This window comes from Ceratotherium simum, chromosome 2 (assembly GCF_057802395.1).
Source record: "Ceratotherium simum simum isolate JZ-2026a chromosome 2, ASM5780239v1, whole genome shotgun sequence".
In the NCBI taxonomy this organism is placed as follows: Eukaryota; Metazoa; Chordata; class Mammalia; order Perissodactyla; family Rhinocerotidae; genus Ceratotherium; species Ceratotherium simum.
In genome coordinates, this window is record NC_141901.1 from 48,829,074 (window position 1) to 48,853,265 (window position 24,192).

At 43.2% G+C, this 24,192-nt stretch overlaps 1 long non-coding RNA gene across 1 annotated transcript; it reads right to left on the reverse strand.

Annotated features, from left to right (window-relative positions):
* Nucleotides 1-679: 679 nt before the first annotated feature.
* On the reverse strand, nt 680-24,192 carry LOC147918008 (uncharacterized). The gene is made up of 3 exons (XR_015555453.1): nt 23,738-24,192; nt 4,763-5,002; nt 680-1,994 (listed from the first exon to the last, which is right to left on the reverse strand). It is a non-coding gene; the product is annotated as an uncharacterized LOC147918008 (long non-coding RNA).

The following is a 24,192-nucleotide window of genomic DNA, read 5'->3' on the forward strand; positions in this document are numbered from 1 at the left end:
GGTTCTGATTGTGACCAGCCTTATAGTCATGGCAAATTCACATTTGACAGACAGGAAGTCAGCTCAACTCTGGATGTAACCTGTGAATGTTCCCATTCTGAAGGGGATGAAATTTCAAATATTATCCCAGGTAGCCTCAATACTCCTGTACCCCATCTTCTTTCTAGGCTGAGGAAGGTCATTTCTGAATACAGGCCCTAGACACATATTGGTGTGAATAAGGGACAAGTGTGGATTATGAAACACAGACATCAGGTGGGTCAGGGAGGCTTCATCCCTTCCTAGACCCAGGTCATACCCTCCATCACCCTGGCTCAATGTCAGGCCATTGGACCCAAGTCAGATGTGACAAACTGACACCCACCACGGCAGGACATCTATAGGAGGTGTCTGTCAGACCTCCTATTATGGGTCACATGTCTCTTCTCATCTTTAATGATCTAATTTTTGTTTTTGTAGAATGTCCCTGGAGTTTCTATGACTGTCCAAAGACATTGGCAGGCTGCCTTTATTTCAGGAGAGGTGGTTTTCCTGGTTTCACTGCTCTCAGCCCCTGTCTCCGTCTTCTCTATGTTGGCTTATGTTAGCTAAGCAGTCATGTGAAACCAGGACATAAGCAACTGTACCATTACCTTGCTTGTATGTTTCCATGAAGCAAGGCTGGGCATCTGAAAGACCCTTGATCTGTGAATAGCCACTGTTTCTGTGTAACACAAAGATTCTTTGTGATATGACAGTTGGCACAACGCATCCATCAGCTCCTGTCAAGTATAAATTTCTGTAAACCATCAACCACCACAAAATCCCATGGGAAAAGGAATATTGCAGCAAGGTTTCTAAAAAATAGCTAGTCTAATTCCCCAGGATCTCCTGGGAAAATTTATTATTAACTGTTTGCACAGACTCAGAACACAGATGTTTGGACAAAGTTGTATCAGATCAGGGACAGAATTTCCCTAGTGGGTGTGGAAGCAGTCCTGTCTACTTCTCACAAGACTTAACCTTAAGTGTTCTGGAATATACCTGCCAGAATATTCTGTCTTGCAGTAAGAATATTAATGTCCTTGTGGTCTGAGTTGGTCATGTGTGAAGTGTGATTTTCTTAGTGTGACCTCCTCCTCTGAATTTATTTACAGAAAATCAAAATGATCACAAGGAAGAGGATCGACAAGAGCCAATATCCCCCAGGTAACTATGAAGATTTGTGGGCTGTAAATTTATAGGTTGACTTCTGGAGACCTTGCATCCAGGGAAAAACAGAAAGTGCTGAAGATAACTATTTCAGCCATTCCGCCAACAGTAAAATATCTCTTCTAACAGTGTTGCCCATGTTCACTGAGATAGTTGTAGGTTTCCATTTCTTAATTCCGGTGAAATGGATGGTGGTGAACTAACCAACTCAGGAGTTCCTGCAATCAGTTGTTCTCCTGTGTGGTTAAAACCAGGGAGATATGCATATCTGCTTTGTCCCTGTTTGGCGTCACCATGTTGCCAACATTTGAATATATGAGAATAAACTGAAAACAAATTCATATTATATCAAAATATTGAGAAAATTGTTCGTGAAAGCAGAGTATCTGAGAGTCTCTGACACCTCAAGGGCTGTATTCACTTCCACACCCCACATGAAATCCAATGCAACGTATGCAAAAGAGTTGAAGCCACTGTTTGAGTCCTCTGTGTGTGCTGGGAGTCATGACTGTAGCACACAGGGAGAGTGCAGCCTCCATCATTAGTTGGTTATGTGGCCAGTAACTGAGCATCTGCTGCTCTCTGTCTCCCCCACCCCCTACCTCTCTCTCTCTCTCTGTTAAACTATGGCAGCCACACTTTGCTCCTCATATAGGAGGATAGACTTTTCCTCTCAAGGCGTCTGCCGCTTTGCTTCTGTGACCACTTTCTTCACCTGCCATCAAAATCAGGTAGGATGCCATGGTGTCTGATCCTCTTAGTTTAATCTTCTGTCATCCTCTTCCTCCTGGCACAGCGTGGAGCTGCAGAAATTTGAAAGGAAAGAAATGCTGCAGGACTCACAGGATGAGTGTGCTTTGCCCTCTTCCATTTGCCAAGAAGAGCCTGACTGTGACCAGCCTTACAGTGAGGGCAAATTGACATTGGATGAACAGGAAGGTGGCTCTGCTCTGGATGTAGGCAGTGAACACTTCCATTCTAATGGTGATGAAATTCCAACTCGTCTCCCAGGTAGCCTCCATAGTCTTTGCTCCCCACAAGCTGTCTAGACTGTGAGATTTAATCCCCATAAGCAGATCCTATATGTACATATTGGTTTGAAAGGCTCTAGGATTGATTTGAAATAAGACAGTCCAAGAATCAGTGAAATTCACTCAAATCCTAGTCTAGACCACGCTTCTATCATGTTTGTCCCACTGGCCAATCATTGGACCCAAAGTGGTCCTGTCAGACACATGTACCTGTGCAGCTTCAGCATAGAAGTTGACTTTCAGACCTCCTAATTTTCAATAAATCTTTTATCTTGAATGCAAGCCTCTAATTTTTTTCCTGAGCAATGTCCCTTGAGTTTCTATGCCTGACTAAGGCTGTTGGCAGCCTTAGCTCTATCTTTGGAGTCTTCACTACTCTGGTTCATTTCTCTCAACACGGAGTCTATCTCCTTGGATTTGTCTTATCTTATCTCATCTCAGGAATCATCTGAGTAGCAGAACATAAGCACCACTGTCACACTTCCTAGGTTTCCCTGACCAAGGCAGGGCCCTGGAACTTCCCTACTCCATGAATAGCCACTCTTTCTCTACAGCATTGAAGCTTCTTTTGATTTGATGGTGTGTAGATTCCACTCATCAGTCTGATCTCAATGTATAATTCCTCTCAACCATTACAGCTTTTCAGATAAAAAAAGCATGACTATTGCAACGACCCTCTAGGAAGCAGCTAGGTAGTTCCCTAGGATCTCTGAATAAAAGGATATGTTGAAGTGTTTGCACAGACTCAGGACATAGAGTACTATGATGATGACCTATCATATCAGGGAGATTTGTCCAATGGCTCAAGAGAGCCAACTGGTGACTTCTTACAAGGCCCTACCTAATACTTCCTGGAATATTTCTCTCACAATAGCCTGTTATTACATTGCATATATTTATGTCCCTGTGCTAGGATTGGACATAGCATTGGGCATTTGTGAAGCAGGGTCTGCTTAATGTAACCGTCCTTCTCTTAATTTATTGGCAGAAAACCAAAATGATCATGAGGAGGTGAAAGGACAAGAGCCAATTGCCCCCAGGTAATTCTGAATAATTGTGGGCTGTTCATCCAATGGTGATATCTGCAGACCTCGGGTCCAGGCAAAAGCAGAAAGTGCTGAACATAACTGTACTATCCATTCTGCCAACCATCAATTACCCTTTTTCATAATGTTTTCTGGTTCACTGTGGTACTTGTATTGTTGCCATTTCTGACTAACTTCTCAAGTTTAGTAACCCACAGTCAGTTGACCCAGGTGAACTAAGTCGGCACAGGGATTTTCTGCACTCATGTGTTCTCTCCTTTGTGGTTTACAGAGTGAGATGGGATAGCATATTGCATGTACATCATAGCAAGGGATGTAAGTGGACAAAAATATTATTATATCATGCCACAATATGGAGAGAGAGGCCTTGCTGGCATGAGATTTCTGGGATACTGTTGTGCCCCCAAAGCTGTATGCACTTGGCCACTACATCTAAAATTCAATGCAATTTAAATGAAAGAGTGAAAGACACAGTTACGTGACTCTGTATGTTGTGAGTCATGACTGAACCATACAGAGATAATGCAGTCTCTATCCTCATCAGCTTGTTATTTGGCCGGTGTACTGAACACCTAAGGTCCTTTCTTTATTCTGCCCTTGTGACAAACACACTGTGTCCCACAACAAAGGAGACGAGAGTTTTTCCCTCTCTAATGGGTCAGCCGCTTTGCTTTCTTGAGCACTACCTATGCCTTCCATGCCAAAACCAAATAAGACTCTATGATATCTGATCCCTTTTGGGTTAATCATTGGTCCTCCCTACGCCACCAGGCTCTGCAGGGAGCTTCCCCAGGAGGTAGAAGATGACCTACCACGGGACCCACTGGATGAATATTATTTGAATTCTTCATATCTTCCAGGCCTGTCCAACTCTTACTGTCCTTATAGGAGTGCCGCGACATTCTCATTTGAGGAATTGGCAGTCTATTCTGCTCTAGATAGAACTAGTGAGTACTCTATTGGCAATGTGATCATGCCAACTGGACTCCGAGGTAGACCCCATATATTTGTAATCCATACCTCTGGCTGTGCTGAGAGCTGTCATCCCTGTGTGCAAGCCCTATAGAGACATAGTGAGGTGACTCAGGCCCTGGTATTGAGTTTTCAACACAGACAATAGGTGGGTCAGGAAGCTTTGCTTACTTCCTAGTCCCAGGACATGCCCATGTTACCTTGGCCCCACTCTCAGGTTATTGGACCCAAGGGAAGCGTGACAACCTCAACTCACGTCTGCAGCACGAGCATAGAAGGTGTCTGTCAGACCTCCTAATTTGGATGAAATGTCTCTTCTCACCTTTGATGCTCTAAGTTTCATGCCTGAATCATGTCCCTTAAGATTCTATGCCTGCCAGGCAATTGGCATCCTTGTCTGCATATTCATCAAAGATGTAACCCAGGCTTCACTATTCTTACCCCCATTCTCTACCTCCTTTAGGTTGGCTTGTCTTCCTAAGCAGTCACCTGAAAACCAACCATAAACACATCTATCATTACCTTCCTTGCATGTTTCCCTGAAGCCAAGCTGTGCCTTGGCCTTCTCACACCTCATGAATGGCCAAGGTTTCTGTGTAGCAGCAAAGATTCATTTTCATTTGAGGGTTTGTAGGTGCATTCCATCTGTTCAGCCTCAGTGTATACATTCCTCTAAATCATCAACAACCAGGGTATCTGATGAGTGAAGGCTGGATATTGTTTTAATTCTTTTAGAATGCAGGTAGGCTGGTTCCCCAGAATCTGTAAGAGAATGATATATTTATATTTAAGTGTTTGAGCAGACTCAAGACAGAGGATATTGTGATGATGATCTCCTAGATAAGGTAAATTTTGCCCAATAGCTCAGGACAGAAAACCAAGCCAGTCATCACAATATCATATCTGAGGCCTCCTGAAATATTCTTCTCACTAAACCTATTCTCACACTGAGGATATGTGTGTCCCTGTGCCAGGGTTGGACCCTGGGTTATTATTGTACAAAGCGGGATCTGCTCAATGTGACTAGCCCTGTCTGAATTTGTTTATAGTAAAACATACTGATCACAAGGAGGAGAAAGACCAAGTCCGCATATGTTCCAGGTAACTGAAGAATCGTGGGTCTTCATTTAAAGGTGACATCTGGTGATCTCAGATCTAGGGAAATCAGAAAAGGCTGGGGCTGGCCCAGTGGTTTAGTGGTTAAGTGCACATGCTCTGCTACTGGCGGCCCGGGTTTGGATCCCGGGTGCGCATCAACGCACCGCTTCTCCGGCCATGCTGAGGCCGTGTCCCACATACAGCAACTAGAAGGATGTGCAACTATGACATACAACTATCTACTGGGGCTTTGGGGAAAAAAAGGAGGAGGATTGGCAATAGATGTTAGCTCAGAGCCGGTCTCCCTCAGCAAAAAGAGGAGGATTAGCATGGATGTTAGCTCAGGGCTGATCTTCCTCACAGAAAAAAAAAAAAAAAGAAAAGGCTGAATATACCTATTTAACGCACTCAGACAGCCACAAAATGTCCCTTCAACAATGATGTCTGTTTTCACTGTGATACGTGTACAAGCCCCTTTATTGATCCCTCTCCCATGTAGTAACCTGTAGTTGATGCAGGTGAACAAATCACTCACAAGATTTCTCTCCTTTCTGTTACAACCGCATATGACACATATCTGCCTCTGGCTGTTTCGCATTACCATGTTGGCAGGTATTTCATGGCAAGGAAAGTGACTAGAAAAATAAATTCCTATTATGTCTCAGTTTTTGGAGAATTAGGCCTTGAAAATACAGTTTCTAGAGGTCTACAATACTGCCAGAGCCTGTGTCCACTTGGCTGCTACATGCGTATTTCACAAAATTTATGCAAGTGTTGAAGCCACCTTTATGGTTTTATGAGTGCAATGTGTGTCCTGACTGTTCTGTATGGGGGTGTTCAGTCTTCTTCCTCAGGAGATCATTTTCTGGTCAGAGCTCTGAGCACCTCCGGCTCTCTCTCTCTCTCTCACGCTCTCTCTCTTTTTCTCTTACTCTCTCTCTCTCTCTCCTCTTCCCATTGCAACCACACCCTTGCCCCAGATAGAGGAGGATTCTTTTATCTCCCTTGATGGGGACTTCCCACTTGTTTTCTGTGACCGGACCCTTATCCCTCCCATCAAAACCAGCTTTAGGATTCTGTGTTTACTAATCCCTCTTGTTTAATCATCAGTCCTCCTGAACCCCGTCAGGCTCGGCAGAGAGCTTACAGTGGTAGAAGAGAGTGAAGTCCCACAGGACTCACTGGATGAATGTTATTTGGCTCGTTCAATTGGCCAGGACCTGTCAGCCTCCTGTAGGCTGTACAGAAGTGCCTCATTATAAACTGATGAACAGGAAATCTTCTCAGCTCTGGATGTACACAGTGAGTGCTCTCCTTGTAAAGGGCATAGAGCTCCTAGTGGGTCCCAGGTGGCCTCTATGTTCCTTGTCTCCAACAACCTGTATAGACTGAAAGATGCAAACAGGCCCTGTAGACTCATCTTGGTGTGAATGGCGCTCTTGGATTTAATTTTAAAAAGGCATCATGTGGGTCTAAAAGGCATCATGTGGGTCAGACAGCTTTCTTCTTGTCCCAGGCTACCCTCCTGTCACTGGGTCCCTGTTACAAGTGTAGGCTGCTGTTATCAGGTCAGGCTAGAGAGGGGAAATGGAGGGATAATGGCAACATCTCAGCCATTGCTATCTCACCTGGACAACAGGCCTGTGTAACAGGCCTCTTTTCATCAAGATAAGACTTTTCATACTCATGAAATAATGTTGTCATTTGGATTTTTGAGTAGTTTCTTACAAACCCTCTGGTTTTCCTCACCAGTTTGCAGTCTGCTCCATATTTGCAACATCTGTTATGCTGGTCCCAAGCTCAAGGATTTTCCTCTGAGTGCCCACCCCCCTCTGAAGCATTTAGAGACCAGATCCTGAGCTCCGAATCCCGCCTGTGTCCGTGGTTTCAATGAAGCCAAAGCTCTGGCTCTGGTTTCCCATCCTCCACAAATGGCCCCAGTTTTCATTCTCTGTGCAGCACCAGTGATTTCTTCCACGTGTGGGTTATAGTTTCAACCATGTGTCTAGTCTCACTGATGTCATCTCATGTAAACTATCAACAGCCTGTGCACCTGTTGAGGGTGCTATCCTAATTGATGAGCAAACACAGCAGTTGCCCTCTCCATAAATCCAGAAAAGTCGTTTCTGGTGAGTGAGAGCCCCTTGGGGCAGCAGTTTCATAGGAGTGCAGATTAAAACCCAATTTTCACTTCTTCTCACTCAGGTTAGTCTTTGGACTTCTCTTGTGGGAGAAGCAGTTGGATTGTTAGGAGACTTTTCTCATCTAATCATCTTGTAGGAAGATCAAGAAACTCTATGATGTACCTTCTTATATCTGACTAGTTTATAGTGAAATTGGCCATGAACAATTTTGTCCCTCAACCTTTTTTGGTCAGTAAATGCCTTTTCATGGTGGGACCATCCTCCTTCCTGTTTCCCATTCGTCGCCAGGGTACAAAGAAACAGAGGCTTCCTCAGGATCCCAGCAATTCACAAAACAGAAATGAAGCGCAGCTCTTTTGCGTCTGTTGTCTGCCATTCCTGTACCGAGTGAGCTCCGTGTACGCTATACCCCGTTCAGTCCTCACAGGGACCTTGCAAGTAGGTGTGCTTCTCAGTTAGAGCCGAGGGTGCTGAGGCTCAGCAAGGTCACTTCACTTGCCCAGGACACCTGGCCAGTGCACAGTGAGACATGGGCCCTCGTCGGCCTGCCTCCTCGGCTCAAGCTCTGTCCACTGCTCTCCATACTTGGAGTGTCATGGACTCAGCGGGGGTGGTGCTCACCCTTTCTTTCCTCTTTGCTTTGTACCAAATTATTTGAGACAATTTTAAACATAAACAAAAAAGTCATAAGACTGGTCCAGAGAACTCCTGTGGCCCCTCACACAGATCTGCCAACTCTAATCTCTCAGGGCACTTTGTTGTGTGAGCAGAACCTTGGCTCACCCCGCCCCTCCAGGTGGAGCCACAACTCCATGAGGCTCTCTCCCCGTGGAAAATCATTCAGGGGCTGGGGGTCTGCGTCTCCACCACCCCCTGCCCCCAGGGGTTTCCTTCTCTCACTCAGGGTTGTCCTTGTAAAGCTGTACAGCTCTGTCTCAAAGACACCGACGGCCAGGTCTAGGTTCCCATGAGGAGGATGAGAAATGCTCAGACACATGTCTCAGAAATAAGATGTGAGTGATATGGCCTGGCCTTCCTAGGCCATCATTCAAAATGGGCCACTGGAGGCCAAATTTCCCCACACAGATGTGCTGAGATGAAGGGGCAGAACGTCTAAATTATAATGGAACCATCCTGTGCATGGGTTTGCAGACGACAGGATGTGAACAGTGTGTGCAGGACCAGTGAGCAGGGCCAGAGACTGTCTGCTCCACCCCATCCTCTCTGTATAGGGAAAACTCCTGTAGAAACGGTGCAAACACAGCCAAATCACAATTTGATCTTTTATAGAGGGCTTCTCCCCACCTGCCAGGCTAATAACATCAGATGACACTTCAGAAGTTTGATAAAATGTTTTCCCCTTTCTCCTGTAAATGCAAAGAATATTCAAAGCACAGTTTTAATAAAGCCCAGTAGTTGGGAAAAAATAGATCTAACAACACGATGAAATTAAGCAGTGATGTTTAAAAACTTGATTCGAAGACCTTGATTCAAAATAACATTTGAGAATGGGGCGACTGGGTTTTGACAATTCTTTTGCCAACCAGATTTGTTAATTTAAGAGGTTTACACTTTGGCCCAATATGAATTATCACCAAATCTTATTATGTGTTCTAAATTATGAGGATCAATGAATAATAAACTGTGCCTCAAGGAAATATGGCACACACCAGCCCAAGAGAAGAGCTTGTGGAAAAGACCTGGAAGCTAGAAGGGCACCTGGTGTGGGGCTGGGGTCAGGGAGGGGCAGCCTGACTCTGGAGGATCTGTATAACGGGGCTGTGGAGAGTGATGGAGACGAAAGAGGGGCCGGAGGACAGAAGGCCTGGAAAGGCAGGTGAGGAGTGGGGAGTGTGTGAAGTGAGAGGGGAGAGGAAGTTCTCACGGCAGAGTAGGCATGTTTTGAAACAGGATTTGGGGTAATATGGAGGGTGGGACATTTGATAGTGCAGAGAGGACAGAACCAGAGACAGCAGTTAGAAGGAGCTTGGATAAATCAATGACAAGAGTCAGATATATTATGCAATCTGGAAGACTAATTGGTAACAGAAACGTGAAAGACATTTTTAAGAAGCAGTTAAATAAAGCTTGGTGAGAATGAGGATGTGTAGAGGGGAGGAGAGAGGGGAGCCCATAGCAGTATGGCGCAGACCCTGAGGGCCACGACCCTGCCTGAGTGCGACCCGGACTGGCATGACGCTATCAGAAGTCTTTGGTTAGCGCACTTGCCCAGAATATATTTTCATCTCACAGTAGACATATAAACATGTTTGCTTAGGGAGTACAACCCAGACCCCAAACTGCTGTGTAATATAAGGATTGTGCACTGTATTTCCTCCCTAAAGAACCACGAAGTGTGGTTCTGTAGCGCTTCTGGCCCCTAAGTTTCCAAGAATAGACTTGGACCTCTACTAATTACTATCATTATTATTATTATCTACAGCTGCTAGTCACTCCCCACCCACCCCAAATGGCAATAGTATATATATGGGTGGGTTTGTGGAGGGGCAGTCAAATGTTACAGACAACAGGAAGTAAGTCACAGTAAAATCATGAATAACAGTGCATCCTGTTGGCTGTGGTTTTATTTTCAGAGCTGGGTTTGGAAGCATCCATAGGAAGGAAAAACCCTCCCAAGATGGAGGGTGATGTTCTGGAGGACTCAGCGGCCAGCAAGCAGGAGTATCAAGTCACCAACCTCATTAATGACTTGAGTGCCTTGAAATGGAGGATTTTCAGAAGAAAAGTACCGCTCAGCAAGTGGAGACTAGCGTCCAGATTCCCTGGCCTTCAAGCTTAGGGTCCAGAGGTAATCACATCTGTGGCTCTTAGATGCACTTATTCCTGCTTACTCTCTATCTAAGATTAGAGCTCAGTCTCCCACTCATTTTTCTCTTCCTCAGTTGTTCACTTCAACAGCTGATGCTACCTCTGTCTGGTCTTACCTCTGTTTTCCATGAAGGGCTGCCACCCTGCTGGTCTGTTCCATGTTCATCTCCTGTTTGCACTCTGAACTCCGCTGTGTTCCTGCTGCTGCTGTCCTGATATTCCCTCTCGCCTTTCCTCTTAGCCACAGGAAAGCCTGGTCCCACGGTCCTCCTCTTCACCAGAACATCATTTAAGCCACTGAACACATGGCACTTTGCCTGAAATCACACACTTTCTTGGCTTTGCCTTCCCTTCCCAGCTTCCCCAACTCCACTGCCTCTTTCTACCAGGTGCATTTTCCTAATGAATCAGTTGCACATGGGTCCTCCTCCTGGGTCTTTTAGGGAACCGTATAGGACAAGACTTAACCTTGGATTTCTCCATGTGAGAAGATAAGAAGTGTTAACACTGAGGAGAAAGAGCCCAGATTACAAAAACTAAATGAGAACCTAGGTCACAGGTGGGAGTGCTGGACTGGCCTGGAGTCAGGATTCTCCTCAGCCTCAGATGTGCAGGCCTCTGGTCATCTGCATGGGGCTTCCAGGGACTCAGTGTCCCCACCTCAGGGACTCATTGGAGCTGGCTTTACATGGAGGACAGCAGAAGGCACGCTGAAGTGACATTGGCCAAAAGTAGATGCAGAGGCCAGGTTTCCAAAATGCAAAGCAGATGAGGTGCTTTGGTATTCAGACCTCTCCCCTTTTCACTCCATTACCACTTCTACGTGTTCAGTGAAGAATCTGGAGAAATGAACTGAGTTGAATCCGAGGTCAGAGCATCTAGCAGAGCGTTATAGCAAAATAACTTGAGGCCAGCGTTGTGAAGACCCAGGGATATACGCAAGAATACAAGACAAGTCCAATTGAGAAGGACAGTGATTTCTCTGAGATTGTCAGAAGGACGACCACAATCTTTAGGGCCAGTGGGAAAGAAGCTCACGGTGGAAGAGACAAGGAGAAGCAAAAAGAGTGGTGTGAAATAGAGGAGGTCTAGTGAGTAGTTCTAATCATGCTCTCACTAAATAAACACGGAGTGAGCTCTGAACTGACAGGAATGCCTTGACCCAATCCCTGGAAATTCTGATGTAAATGTTCTGGGGTGGGGTTTGGGTATCAGTATTTTTTTTTTATTATTATAAATCTTTTTATTTATTTATTTTTTTGTGAGAAAGATCAGCCCTGAGCTAACATCCATGCCAATCCTCCTGTTTTTGCTGAGGAAGACCGGCTCTGAGCTAACATCTATTGCCAATCCTCCTCCTTTTTTTCCCCAAAGCCCCAGTAGATAGTCGCATGTCATAGTTGCACATCCTTCTAGTTGCTGTATGTGGGACGCCACCTCAGCATGGCCGGACAAGCAGTGCGTCAGTGCGTGCCCGGGATCCGAACCCAGGCTGCCAGTAGCGGAGCACTTGCACTTAACCGCTAAGCCACAGGGCCAGTCCCTGGGTGTCAGTATTTTTAAAAAGCTCCACTAAGATGCATCTAGAAATTAGAAAGACTATGAATCTAGTAGAATCTCAATCACCAGTATAAAGTGTCCCGTGTGTGGTTACTTCATAGAAAAGCTGAATATCAGCCATGGATGGAATTAGCATTCCTCTCAATGGAACTCGTTGTATAGTCTGGAGAAAATAGAGAAAAAAAGATAGGTGGGTGGGTTAGACATATGCTCTCTCTATTTGGATCCAAGTTTCTCACCACTTTTATAGGACAAGATACCGTTAAGATACAAATATTTTATAGAAACCCAGTGTACAAAAAATAATACCTCCTGTTATTACAAGTAATGGCAGTGTGCTCTTTCTCTTCTACTTTAAAATGAAACCTGCAGTTCACTCTTTACTACATAGATTTCACAGCCCACTAGTTGGTTCAGAATGCAGCTTGAAAAATTATTTTTTATCAAATTTTGTCCTTATGCAAATTCCCAATAAAGAATCTTAGGTCTCATTCTCCTATGTTTGTCCTTTTTCATGCCCTTCTTTACCCTAGCGTACAATATGAAGAGAGACCCTTTCCTTAGGGAGATGTTTGGGAAAAAGTGAAGAGAATCCAGTATGACTAAAACTAATGGTTTCCCACTTTCACTTGCGAGTTTGGGGGTCACCTATTGAGACTATTCCTGGAAATGCCCTGAGGTGTATCCCGGCCTGAAATCACCTTCAGAGAATGTTAGTGTCCATGGGATGAAAATAAGTGGGGCCATGGTTACACTCCCTGCTCTCTTTTTGCTAATTCCATTTTGAGTTTCTTCCTTTGTGGGTCTTTCTTCAGCCCCTTTGGAGCAGGATTTCTGTGTAAAGCATTATTCCTGTCCAGCCAAGGTGACCCAACAGCCTCTACTGCCTGTTGACACCTCCAGATGGGAGCCTCTCCTCTTCCTTTCCCCAAATGTACGCAAATGGCCTGGGTTCTAGTTCCAGGGTTGTCAATAACAGGTCTCGAGTTAGTCCTCAGCCCCTTGGGACCGCAGCTCCTCACCTGTAAAAGGTGCAATTGAATTTGGATCTGTTCTGAGGTCCCTGTAGCTCTCACATTCTAGGACTCTTATACCATAGCCTGCCCCTCATCCTCAGAGGACTGAGACATAGTGTTAAGGAGGGTGTGTTTCTCTGCCAAGGGTCCTCTCCTTCGGACAGCAGTGTGTTTTGGAATGTGTCAATGGATGCTAAGGACATCCTTCCCCAGGAGGTGTGAGAAAGCCATCACCTGCTCCAGATGAAGGGGATTCAGGAGTGAAATGGCTGCTGAGGAAATGGTGGTGGGGATCCAGCTATGTCTCTGCAGCAACTTTGAGCTGGGCTATCACCGGGTTCCTGATGGGTTGAGGACAGGGGTCCCCAGATCCTGCACCACAGACTGGATATAAGTTGAGGGAGGTTTTCTTCTAACCTGTAGGTCTCACTTTCCCCTTCAGCCAGCCTGAGGCTCCCTCCTTCAGCTCCTCCTCTCAATAGGAGCTCAGCCTCCTCCTGGCCTCTGTTACCACATAGCCATCCCTCCAGGCTCAGCTATAGGCAGCACCTGACAAAGTCTCACATTGCATTTTTTTTCTCTCTCTCTCACATACCAAGTACTTCTTGAAGTAAGAAAAGATATTGTTGATTTGAAAGAAACCACCTCATAAAAAGTAGCTTTTCCACTTGATGAAAACATCTAAAACAGCAAATCAAGTTAATGCCCAAATATAACACTGGAGGATCCTTTGCAAAGAATCACCATCTCAACTACAAACCACTCTCCAGGATTTTTACTCCAAAAGCCAGATTTGATGGGAGAAATCCCAGCCCTTCAGCCTCCAATTGTGATAAATCTCTAAGGAGACCAATGCCTAGATCCACACAATCTCTAAAGACCTTAACCCTTGCTCATCTCAGTTCCCATCCTATATATCACCACAATCAGCAGCTACCAGGTAAAGATAACATGTCAAACCAGATGTTCTTTGCCAACTGTAGGACTGTGCCAGGAGCAGACAGCACTAACTCTGCTGTGTTCTGGTTGAGAATATTTAGCCTGAATTTCATCATGAGGTCTTTATCAGACAACTGCAGAATTTAGACCATTGAACAAGACAACTGGCCTATCTTTCTTCAAACAGTCAATGTCACCACAAATAAGACAACAAAAAGCAGAAGAGATAGTTTGGGTTCCAAAGGACTAAAAAGATTATGTTACTGTATTTCTTTAGTCCTTTTGAACAGAACCATCTCCTGACCTTTCTGTGGTTGTCTGTGGTGGTGGTGACGTTGCCTTGTTTGGAGAGGACAGGTCAATCACCTGGCTCAATGGTCTACATTCTGAAGTTGTCTGATCACTTCCTCACGATTATTCAGGCTCATCCTTTTGCCAAGAACACTATACAGTTAATGCTGTGTACTTCCTAGTGCAGCCCACCTGGAGACCTAGAATGTCCAGTTTACCCAACACCATTACTGTGAGAAGAACATTGGTCACTTTGTTGTGGAGGGGCCTGCAAGATCTGTTCATGTAAAAACATATTTTTTTCTTTGTACAATTAGTAATTTGGTGAGTGGACTTTGAGAGTGTATGAATATCCTTGAACGATTTTCTTTTACCATCCATTCATGATCCATGCTGTGTGTTAATGATCATATTCATGTCTGTACATTGGGAATTTTCTAATTTTATCATTCTTATATACTTGTAGTTGCTGGAATTGTGCTGTGGAAAGGAACATTCCCTCCCCCTACCATGTCATTAAAATTTCTGTGTTGACTATCACTGTGGACTTGTGAATTTTTTACACTCAATGTGTACTCATGAGTACATTTTTACACTCAATCCAGTATACTCATGATTGGTTTTGGGGGATATGGATACAAATTAATACATATATTCTTGTTTCTCCTGTTCATATTTATGTGATAAAAATTCTCATGTAAATAAAATTTCCTCAGTCATCTCTTGTTGGGTGGAGTTCATCCTTAAATGACTCCTCATGATGGAATCAGGACTTCCTGAGTGGTGCATATTTAATACTCTTGTTCTGCTGCCTGGATACCTGGATGGCTTGGCTGAATATAAAGTACTTGCCCACAATGACTTTTATTGAATTTTGAAAAAATATTGTCTTGCATGTTCTGTTGAGACGTAGAATGTAAATTGATTTTCTCTCCATTGTAGGTGAATTGGCATTTTGTGGGCTGGGGGCAGGTCTGGAGCTTCCAAGGAATTTTTTTTGTGTGTGTGTGCGAGGAAGATCAGCCCTGAGCTAACATCCGTGCTAATCCTCCTCTTTTTGCTGAGGAAGACCAGCTCTGAGCTAACATCTATTGCCAATCCTCCTCCTTTTTTTTTTTTGCCCAAAGCCCCAGTAGATAGTTGTATGTCATAGTTGCACATCCTTCTAGTTGCTGTATGTGGGACGTGGCCTCAGCATGGCTGGAGAAGCGGTGTGTCGGTGCGCGCCCGGGATCCAAACCCGGGCCGCCAGTAGCGGAGTGCACGCACTTAACCGCTAAGCCACGGGGCCGGCCCCTAGAATTTTTTTTCTTTTTCTTTAAACTCTATTAGTTCTAAGAGGATAGGTCTTAGAGTTGACCATTCCAGTTCTATCCCTCCCTGATCCTCTCCAATTATCTTTTATTCATTTGTTCTGTTTGATGCCTTCACTTCTGGATCAACGTATCCTATAATTTTAGACAAATATGTTGCCCTTATGAACCTTGTCATTTGCCCTCTTTTTCAGAGAATTTTCTTTTTCTTCATTTTTTCCCTAAGTTCTTCCAATTCTAACTTCTCATTTCCTGTTTCTTGTCCACTTCTCTTTTGAGTTGCATATTTCTTATGTGAAGTTTTTTCTTTTTCGTACCCACAAATGCTTTGTTGGGAACATTTAATTCAGATAGTAATACCATTTTACAGTTTTCCTATGTTTTCTGATTGATTTTGAGGGGAATTTATTCATAAGCTGAAACTTTTAACTCTCTATTTCTGCTTTTCTCTTCTGTCACCTTGGAATACATGTCTGCTATGTGATTTTCATGTTAATATATGTAGGTTTACCTGAACGAGAAACACAAGTTCTACGTAGGAATGGATGAATAGTTTGATTGGCTTAGTTGATTTCTTAGGTCTGGATCTCTCTCTTTGGTGCAGTGACTCGAATAAATGTAAGGTTTGGGGATAAATGTGATGTGTTTTCTGATTCTGGGAATCTACTTTCTTCCAGTAGGTCCTTCAATTTCTACCAGTTGCTTCATTCTTTCTTCACCACAAGCCTCCAAAGATGCTACTTTCATCCAGGTCTCCCCTCCTGCCCCTGACAATTGTGCCTCCCCAAGATTGTCACCGCTCGTCCTCCGCACTGTGGAACCCCTTCCTTTCAATTCTCCAGTAGACAGAGCTGTGGTCACCCAGGTCTCAGGCCTGCTCTGAGTTCATCAGACTCTGTGAATTTCCTGTGTTGCCTCCTGACAGGCCCTCCCTGCTGTCCTCTCCTCTCTGTGCGTGGCCTTTGCAGATCCCTCTATTGCTGTGTGGCTCCCAGACCTGGCTCAATACAAACCAATTGGAGTCCACAGTGTTCTCTGGCCCATGGTGGTTTGAGGGCAAGGTACAAGTGGTGTTTTTTACTCATGTGAGATAATAGAAAATATGATCTGCCCCTGGTTTCTGGCACAGAGCTCCTGAAACCCTTGTAATTTCCTAAGTGATAAGAACATTAGGAGCATCTCTTCTTCTAATATTTGGTCTTTGACCCAATCTCTGACACAGGGCTCCTAAAACCATTATAAATTCCTAAGTGATGAGAAGACTGGGAGCATCTTTTGTTCTATGAGGTGACTCTAGGTGGGTGCCTTGATGGCTCCTGGATGGGGGTGCTCACCAGAAAGACCAGGCCATGATTAGAAGCTTGGAATTTTCAGCCCCCAAGCCCCACCCTCCAGAGAGGGGAGAGGGTCTGGAAACAGAGTTGTTAATTGATCCTGCCTACATGAAGAAGCCTCTATGAAACTCCAGTGGTAGGGGATTTGGAGAGCTTCCAGGTTGGTGAACATATCCACGCTGGGAGTGTGGTTTATCCCAACTCCACGAGGACAGAAGCTCCTGCACTTGGGACCCTTCCAGACCTCACCCTATGTATGTCTTCATCTGGCTGTTCATTGGTTAATCAAACCTGAGGAGGGGGTTGTGGGAACTTCTGATTTATAGCCAAGTGAAACAGGAGTTGCAGGTAACTTGGGAACCTACTACTTGCAACTGGCATCTGAAGTGGGGTGGGAACATTCTTGGGACTGAGCCCTTAACCTGTGGGATCAGACACTATCTCCAGGTGGATAGTATCAGAATTGAGTTAAATTGTAGGACATATAGCTGGTGTCATGGAGAATTGCTCTGTGGGTGGAAAAAAACCCACACATTTGATGATCAGAAGTGTCAGAAGTGTTTTGTACAAGGAATAAAGGAGACACACAGGAAAGAAAGAAGGTACAGGAGGAGAGAACTGGGTTTTGGCTTGTACAACTCTCTATGTTAATCCCTAGCCCTTTGAAATATATGTTGAGAAATTCAGCTGTCATTTTCCTAGGTGGGCCTGTACTCTCTATCATTCTTTTTCACATGCAGAATTTCAACAGAATTATATAACAGAGCATCCCCATCTTCATTGACCAGCTTCAACAGTTATTAACTTATAGCTGAACTTGCTTTATCATAATCCCACCTATTTACCATTTCTTATATTATTTAAAGCAAATCTCAGACATCATGTTTCCTCTGTAATTATAACAGTATATTTCCCTAAATGATGACTCTTGTATTATCATAATAACAATTATTCATCAATTAATTAAAAATCTTTAGTATCATGAAATATACAGTGTTCAAATTTTCCATTGTTGTTTTTAAGTTGGTTTCTTCGAATCAGGATCCAAATAAAATTTACAAACTGTGATCAATTGGCTATGTCTTTAAGTCTCTTGCATATATAGGTTCTTCCTCAGTCTTTTTCACTCTCTCTCTCTTTCTTGCTCTTGTTCTCTCCTCTTTTGTGAACTATTTGTGAGGAGTTGTTTGTTCTGTAGCATTACCACAGCCTGAATTTGGCTGATTTTGTACCTGGGTATACTGTAACACCTTCCTCTGTCCTCCATACTTCCTCTCAGTGGGTGGTAGAATCTAGAGCAGTGCCATCTAATGGAAGGAAAATGCAAGCCACGTGTAATTTAAAAATTTTAGCAGCCACATTGGAAACTGAAAATTATGAGCACACGACAATAGAAGATACTCATTTTATACATTACTACCATTAATGGAAATTGTTCTACCGAAGTTATAGCTGTGTTTAATAAAAAAAAAATTTTACTTGTCTTTAGGGTTTTTTTCCAGTTATTTTATTGAGATCATAGTGGTTTATAACATTTTGTAATTTCAGGAGTACATTATTAATTATCAATTTCTGTGTAGACTGCATCATGCTGACCAGCAGTAGTCTAATTTTCATCCGTCACCTTACATATGTGCCCCTTTACCCCTTTTGCCCACCCCTCAGCCTCCTTCCCCTCTGGTAACCACTAATCTGTTCTCTTTATGCACATGTCTATCTTCCACATATGAGTGAAATCATGCAGTATTTGTCTTTCTCTGTCTGGCTTATTTCGCTTAACATCATACCCTTAAGGACCATCCATGTTGTTGCAAATGGGACGATTTTGTCTTTTTTTATGGCTGAGTAGTATTCCATTGTATATATATATATATACACCACATCTTCTTTAGCCATTCACCTATAGAAGGGCACTTGGGTTGCTTCCACGCCTTGACTATTGTGAATAATGCTGCAATGAACATAGGGGTGCATAAATCTCTTTGGATTGTTGATTTCATACATATGTTTAGTTTTTAAGTTTACATTTAAATGAATTATAAATTAAATAAAATTAAAATTCACTTCCTCTGTACCACTAGCCACATTCCAAATATTCCATAGCCACATGTTTCTAGTGGCTACTGTATTGGACCTGGCAGATGTAGAGACTGATCAGATTCATGTTTGATACGTTGGCAAGATTTCCTCAAAAGAGGCGTGTGCTCTTCCCACAGGAGACACATCATGTCCTGTGTGTCTCTTCTAATGAAGTTAGCAGCCCTTTATGCTCAAGTCCCAGATCCATTAATTGATTATGTGGAACAAATTGGTGATATTCCATCATCATGTATTATTACCTGGAACACTTGTAGAAAGAGAAACTTCTCCTAAACACTATTTAGTTAGTTAGTGGTGCAGTCTGTAAAGAAAAATGCCGCTAAATGAGATGGTCCCCTGGCATCCTCCTGTGTTTGGCAATTAGTTTCTTTTCCTTTTCTTTTTTTTCCCCTCTGTTAATGTGAACTCCAGGATTCAGACACATGGAAGTAGTTTGATCCTTTGCAATATGGTCCTTACTGATGCTCCAATTATCTTCTCTTTCAACAATGAACGTGAGTTCAAGTTGGCTCCTTAATCCCTTTGATAAGACACTAATAATCTCTAAGACCTTTCCTGATATCACTATGACAAAGTGTTTCTGTCTCATCTTGAATATTTACCGCCCCTAACCTGGACTCAGCCATTTCTCTGAGAATCTGTGGTTTCTTTTTGTGCAAAACGGTATTCCCAGATCAAAATGTGTATCCTTGAGGTATTCATTGCAATTGGTTTACTTCCAGGGGGCAGAGCTAGGAAATGCATACTCATATTCATATGTAGTCATGTATTCACATATATTCACAAACATTGCCAATTCAAATTCGGAGCTACAGGGTTTTTATTGAACATCTTTCTTTCATCTGAATCTCCTTTCTCTAACACCAAGCATTTTTATTTTTAAGGACACAGGAGTAATAGGATTAGAATATACCACAATGTCGTCCCATTTGCTTTTCTCTACGTTATATGAACAAAATAATAAAGATCATAGCAACAACACGACTAACAACACAATTGAGAAAAGCAGTTTTTGGTTTTGTTACTGTCTTGAGATATAGATAAATTATTGTTTTAAAGTCTCTTGGAATAGTTCTTATCCACAGGGTTGTTCTACAACAAGGATACACAGTTAGGTTCATTTGTTAACATTGTGTTTTCAATGTCTGGAGGTGGAATTTTTAAGACTTCATTTAGTTTTATAATTACTTAAAAATGGATATGGTTTGCAACTCAAATCTAACCAAACAAGGTATATGCAAAATAGTCTAGCCTTGACTGTAAGATCTACAAGTATCTCAAGGGCCAGACAAAAGAGCTTTCTTTTATAGGGAAAGGTAAGCAAGGGGAGAAGAGCCAAGTGTAAAGAAGTAAGATGAAAGGGTGGTTGATTGGACAGCAGATCAGGGAATGTGTTATCCTGAGGTGTTATGAGAGGTTCGGGGATTCGATCGGAGACATAAAAGAAACTTTCCACTCCAAACAAATGGACTGAAGGTATATTTTATTATATAGAGAATACCAAAGGCGATAGTCTGCAAACAGATCCGAATAGGTCAAATAATAAGAGAGAAAAAACACCAGCTAGACTGGAAAGGGAAAACATCCACATCGGTTGAGATAGCAGCAGATCCGAATAGGTCATATAATAAGAGGGAAAAACATCAGATCGATCGGAAAGGGAAACACCAGATCGACTGAAGGGAAATGACACAAATCAACCGGAAAGAGAAACACCAGGTTGACCGAAAAGAGAACACATCAGATCAATTACTTCATATCAAATCAATTACTTCACATCAAATCAATTACTTACAATATCCACGCCCCACTGCCAGGAGAGTCCTGTGAATCGACGCCGCTGGGCAAGGATCACACGTCCTGGGCAAGGTGTCCCTTCCACAGGTGGAACTCGCACTAGGGCTCAGTTTCCAGCAGTTTTTATACCATCAGTAATTTTCAGAGTAAGCAATTACAGAGTTTGCAGAGCAAGCATTTAGTGTTTCCATGCACAAATGGTTATCAGTGGCGTACGTGCACTGAGCCCCCTGGCTAATGTCCCAGCCCAGTAGTTGTGTACGTGCATTGTTCTCTTTGGTTGTCGTCTCAGCCCGGCACAGATGGCCAGTCCATTCCAGGCTACGACGCTCCAAGAGCCTTGAAATGTTACAACTTGCAACTCTCTCCGTGGGAGAAAGGCCAGTTCCCGGAAAAAGGCCAGTTCCCACCACACAGAAAGCAGCTTTGTATTTCTGTTTGTGCTGGTGGCTGTAGGTCAATGGAGCGGCCAAACATGGCTGTACTCATGTCAAGACATGAGGCCAGCCTACTCTCAGGTCAGGCTGATACTTTACTTTAGGACCAACAAACTGATACTGTACTCTAGGACCATCTCAGAGGGTTCATGAGGTTAAAACTAAGTTTATAACATTACTAAGATATTATTGTTGCCATATATTCATTGTCACTATCTTCAAATGAATCAATAAGCATTTTTAAATTTCTGTTTCAATTTTCAATATGGTAAATATTAATAGTTATAATCCATAAATAAAGTTCCTTGGGGTCCTCAATAAGCTTTAAGAGTGCAAAGGGATTTGGTGACCAACCAAACAGTCCTTTAGGACAAAACTAATCTCTTCCTTGACAAATAGAAACATGTATACAGTTGTATTTCTCTGAAATTATTGCTTCTAAATAGAGTCTCATTCACATATATTAATCATAACTTTTAACCAAAGTGACTTCTATTTCACAGAGAAAACTGAGGGGTAGATAACTGGGGTTACACACCAGTATCTTTGCAGTGCTGCAGAGCTCATGCATATCACAAAACTTTCTATAGCCATGCTTCATTCAACTTCTCAAAATGGCAAAAATGAGCATATTCATTAATAGACCTATTAACAGACAAAGATATATAGTCTGTCTGTAGCATATATGAAGAAGCAAAAACACAGAAAGTTAAAATTATGCTTAGTAATTAATGTTTCAGTGTTCTATCTTACTTAGAAATTATGTAGGTCTCCAATGAATAGCCATGAACTAAAATTCTACTTAATATCAGTCTAAGGCTTTAAGTTACCTAAACATTTTGTAAATTATCTTCAAGTTGACATAATACAAAACGTAATTTTTGTTAAAATAAAATTTTTTCAGAATGACAAATCAATTTGGTAAAACAAAAATTTACATTTTTCATAACTTTAAAGTAGAAGTAATGCTAGCTTATTTGGTCAGTAAATGTGAATAAATTTGGGAAGAATATACCCACATAGAATCAAAATCTGCACTTACACTCAACATTGATAAATCAGTGAAGATTTAGCTGTTTTTACTAAACTAAAATTATTTAAATAGCCTCATTTGCCAAATATTTACATAAATTATGTGAACTTGAATTCTTAAATCACTTTTGAGTTAGTTTCTACAAGAATACTTTTTAAATCTAATACATTGAAAACTTTAGAAGTTCAATTTCTTTATTTCCTTGGAATTTAGAAATATCCAATTTATAAAAGCCCTTATTTATCTCTATAAGCTAATCAGAATAGAGATCCTTTCATTTAAGATAACTTACAATGCAATTTGCTAATATCAACTGCAAGTAGGAAAATATTACCTCCTCACACAATGAGACGTAAAGGCCTTTTTGAATTAGATATATAGACTTCCAGACTCAAATAGAGGGAGCTTGTGACTTCAATTCTAGAATTTCAGCCATGAGTGAAGAGTAAACACAGAATTACAAAACTCACTAGTCTATATCAAAGAACTATTTTCTTCCAAATAGGTACACATTCTTAATTGCTTTGAGCTCAGAAGAGACAAATAGACCAAAAAAAAAAGACTAACAAACCAGATTTTCTGTTATCCCTCACCCAGTAAGATAAGATCTCTATGAGCTATTGATCCATTTATAGATATCATCAAATGATTAGACCATAAAACCAAGCTCCTGATTGGAAAAACCAATAAGCCAGATTCACTGTGAAGAAATTACTTGTGCTCTCTTACCCAACAGAGACAAAATCTCTATAAACCATCAATCTATTTACAGAGATCATCAAATGATCAGACGATAAATCCAAATTCCCAAAGAGGAATAATTTACTCCATCCTCCAAATATTGGGGATCTGTGCTCTGATTGTCAATTGCTGCTTCCAATTACAAAGGTGCAGACACAGAGGCCATTCTCACTTTTGTTGCACCTCCCTCCACTGTTGCAACCCCTCCTCTTACAGCTGAAGTGACTTCCAGGAGATTTAAAGAGCCAGTGACTTACCCTCCCTTCATTTTTCTCTTTTTCCTCTTTTGGGAGCCAAACATAGAAGACCAGGACATTCAAAAGCAACAACATTTTGGGGGGAAATTAGAAAGTGAGGAGAGGAGTCAAGATGGCGGCGTAAGCAGACTCGGAACTCACCTCCTCCCGTGGACACAGCCAATTTACAACTACTCGTGGAAAAATTACCCCTGAGACAGAACTGAAAAGTGGATGAGAGGAACTCCTGCAGCAACAGACAATCCTAACTGAGGTGGAAGAGGCAGAGACTCCCTTCCGGAGAGGAAAAACGCCGCCTTCACAAGCCGCCAGCTTCACGGCCGCTGGGAGCAGCTCACAGGTACGCACCCTCCCTGGAGGCGCGGGGTCCTGAGCCGGGGAGCGCCCCCGCTGTGGGCATATTGTGGACCCAGCACAATCGACACCAGCGGCATAATATCTGACTGTGCCTGCTACTAAAACACTGGGGAGCACCCCCAGAAAACCCCGTTCACAAAGAAACTAAAACTGGCTCTTAAAGGGCCCGCGCACAAACTCACCCGTTTCAGGAAGCACCCTAAAATCACCAGAAAGAAAGGTGCACAGTGCTTTGGTGACAAGAGACTCACCTAATAGGCCCTGAGTGCATCTCGGTGAGGGGTGAGACCTCTCCAGGGACTGGGACATTGGTGGCGGCCATTGTTGTGGCCTGGTGTGGGCGTGCTGACACAGACGCCATTGGAGTTCTCCCTGAGGCCTGCTAGCCCAGGGTCTGCCCCACCCGCTAGAGCACCAATTTAATCCAGCTCAGCTGGGGCAGGCAGCCCACCCTAGAGACTGGCCCCACCCAACAACAAGCCCTCAGGCAACTTGTGGGCCTGCATAGATTGGTGACTGGATTCTCTGCAGCCTGGCAGCTGAGCCGACTTGAGCAGGGCAGGGTGTGCACAAGGAGCGGGTGGAGAGTGTGGGGCGGTGGCGGAGTGTGTGGGGCTCCCGCCGTGGAGAGACTGGGTCCGCTTGGGGAGGTCGGAGCACTCACACAGGGCAGGACTGTGTTGACTGTGTGTATGGACCTGTGGGC